The 2,930-nt window shown below is 57.1% G+C and overlaps 1 protein-coding gene and 1 long non-coding RNA gene across 9 annotated transcripts in view; one reads left to right on the top strand and one right to left on the bottom strand.

The window, feature by feature from the left end:
• Window positions 1-2,930, top strand: part of ATP6V1C2 (ATPase, H+ transporting, lysosomal 42kDa, V1 subunit C2) — a 30,100-nt gene that overhangs the window by 9,030 nt on the left and 18,140 nt on the right. The gene's annotated exons all lie outside the window — the stretch shown is intronic.
• The window catches only part of LOC102243060, a 20,170-nt gene that overhangs the window by 1,809 nt on the left and 15,431 nt on the right, over window positions 1-2,930 (bottom strand). The window contains exon 2 of the long non-coding RNA XR_313646.2: window positions 39-460. This is a non-coding gene — a long non-coding RNA (uncharacterized LOC102243060). The remainder of the gene's footprint in view (window positions 1-38; window positions 461-2,930) is intronic.

Below are 2,930 nucleotides of genomic sequence, written 5' to 3'. Positions count from 1 at the left end.
GAGGGGAACGCACCCTGGATCCAGGTTCACCCACTCACCCATGGACGCCTGTCCGCCTGTGCCCCCCTGCCTCTGACTGCTTCCGTTTTCCTGGACGCTGTTTTCTGTTTCATTTCTAATTCTATTGCTTTGCTGTTGGAGAATGAAGTAAGCGCCGATTCTGCCTCGGGAACTGGAGGTTTTCTTGGACCTGATTCGGTGCTGCTTTTCCTCCGTGTTCTGGTCCCCGGGACGGTGTCTTTTCCCGGCTCAGCTCCGTTGTGTCGAGTTGACACCTGCTGGAGTGACAGGTCAAGGATTTTCGTGTCTGCCGCGCCCCTGTTTTTATACGTGAGCTCCTCGCGGTCACTCCCGGCTGAGGGCTGAGTCATGCTCTGCGACAGGCATCCCTCCATCAAGGGTTGACAAATGCTGTGCTCTGGCCTCTGTTTTTACTGTTTTCTGTCTTTTTTTTTAATTGCTTTCAGAGAGGAAGGGGGAGGGAGGGAGAGAGAGAGAGAGAGAGAGAGAGAGAGAGAGAAACATCCATGATGAGAGAGAATCACGATCGTCTGCCTCCTGCCCGCCCCTCACGGGAATCGAGCCCGAAACCCGGGCCTTGCCCCAGCCAGGAATCGAACCCTGACCTCCTGGCTCATCAGTTGATGCTCAACCCCTGAGCCACGCCGGCCAGACGAGTTTTCTGTCTCGAGGTTGTAACTGCCAGTCCTCGCTCACCCCTTGGGCGCCGGGCGCTGTCAGGTGCTTTCTGTTTCGGTTTCCTCGTGGCACCTGCGCGAGGATGAGCAGCCGCACGTGGCGCCCCGGTGAGCGCACGCAGCTCACAGAGTTAGTCACGCTGGCGCCCAGCAGGCTTCACTGGGTCGGCCACTTCCCTCCTGTCCTCGCCGCAGGCCCTGGGCCCTGGGCACTGGGCACTGAGCTCCTCCCAGCCGGCCTGCCCCTGCCCGGCCTTCACCACCCCCAGGCGCTGCCGTAGGTCCCAACCCCTCCCGTGCCTCCCAGCCGCGCTCACCAAACCAGAAGGCAGGTTGGCGGGCAGGGAGGGAAGGAATGCTGGCCGGCCACTCTGTGCAGCCGCTGGTAGGGCCAGCCCGAGGCCACGTTGTGAAACTCACAGAATAATTCCTCGGAGATTAGATTTCACACAAAGCACGTCCGACGTAGACCTCGGCCAGCTCCTGGGACCCGGCGCCTCCGTTCCCGCCCGCAGCCCGGCCACGCTCACTCGCTCAGGGCTGGCTTTTCACCAGCATAAGTGGCGGCTTTAGCATATGTGCTGCTGAAGCGGGCACGTAAGTGGCGGCTTTAAATGGTCCTTCTTTGCATGGGCCATGTCCTAAGTTAATACCATCCTCACAGCCAGCTCACATGGACACATTCTCCTTGAATGCAGTCTGCTGGTCGCAGCGAAGGCTCCTGGCCCACGCACCTGGGGCTCAAGCAGACAGTCAGTGGGACCAGCCCTGGGGTGTCCCCTCCAAACCTGCTCCGTACCGGCCGGCTGCTTTGCGCTCCACCTCCATCCACACCGGCTTCCTCTCCTTCCTGTATTTTTGCACCAAACTCCTAGCCCATCTCCTGATTTTCTCTTCTCGACTCTCCACACGGCAGCCAACGCTCTTTTTATTTGTAATTATTTATTTTTGAAAATCTTCTTAAAAATTTTTATTTTATTGACTTCAGAGAGAAGAAGGGAGAGGGAGAGAGAGAACCATCCATGATGAGGGAGAAAGATGGATCGGCTGCCTCCTGCACGCCTCCCACTGGGGATGGAGCCCGCAACCCGGGCCTGTGCCCTGAGCGGTAATTGACCTCCTGGTTCATAGGTCGATGCTCAACCACTGAGCCACGCCGGCCGGGCCCACCACGTATTTTTATATTTCCCTTTTTAAACACAAAGTAGTGAGTGACCCCGTGTGCTACTGAGCGTCACGCTTCCTTTTCATTACCAGTGCATCCTGGGAGATTTCTCCCAGCTCATGTAGTGAGCTTCCCGCTGCCACGCATGCTGCGTGGGGAAGTCCCCGGGGAGGCCGCCTGGCTTATTGACTTGCATGGGGAGGGCCTGCCGCCAGCCACACTCAGCCTGTAGCGTTGCACCGCGTTTTCATGTGCAGGCGTATCTGCAGGTGCATCTGCAGGCTGAGTTCTCGGAGCCACGTTGTCGGGTCAGGGGTCGGATGCTCTGCAGTTTTGCTAGACGTGCCTGTCCTCTCTGGCTGACCACCTTGCACTTCCACCAGCAATGGGGAGTCCCCACCTCCCTATCACCTTTCTAATGAAACGTCTGGTCAGATCTGGGTGTTTTAATGAACCTGACAGCTACGAAATGCTCCCTTGGTGTTGTGTAGGCTTTAAAAAAACAAAAACAAAAAACCTGCAAATATGAATAACATGCAGGAGATGGCAAAGTGTGAAGGGTACACTGTGATCGAGGAGTTTTGACATAGAGTGGGGCAAAAGTAGGTTTACAGTTCATCTGGAAAACAATGCAGGAACTAATCCACAAGAACACGGGAACACGCTCCCTCCGCGTGCTCACAGCTGCAGACCTCCTTCCGCCCCAGCCGGCGTGCACATGGGGCCATCACTCCAGTCTCCCACAGCCCTGCCCGGTGTGTGCTGGGCACTCGGGGTGGCTTTGGTGAGTGGAGAAGCAACATGATTCGAGTGGGGGTGTGGCCAGCACGGCGGTCTGTGTGGGGTGGGCTGCGAGGAGGGACACGGGCTGCTGCGTCCAGGTGGCTCCAGGACAGCGGGAGGGTGAGGGGCGGAGGGAGAAAGCTGGACAGGCCAGGCTATTGCTTGTCCACTGTTCTGAGGAGTTAGAACATCAATATTTGAAGGTCTTGGGAAACCACGGACAGAGTTTAAACAGTACGATGGCATGCTAAGAGGTGTGTTTTTAGAGACTCCTCCAGCTGCCG

The sequence above is a fragment of the Myotis brandtii genome, unplaced genomic scaffold (assembly GCF_000412655.1).
Source record: "Myotis brandtii unplaced genomic scaffold, ASM41265v1 scaffold247, whole genome shotgun sequence".
NCBI classification, from domain to species: Eukaryota; Metazoa; Chordata; class Mammalia; order Chiroptera; family Vespertilionidae; genus Myotis; species Myotis brandtii.
Note: the sequence above shows the minus strand (reverse complement) of the source record. Positions and strands in the feature narration are given on the sequence as shown.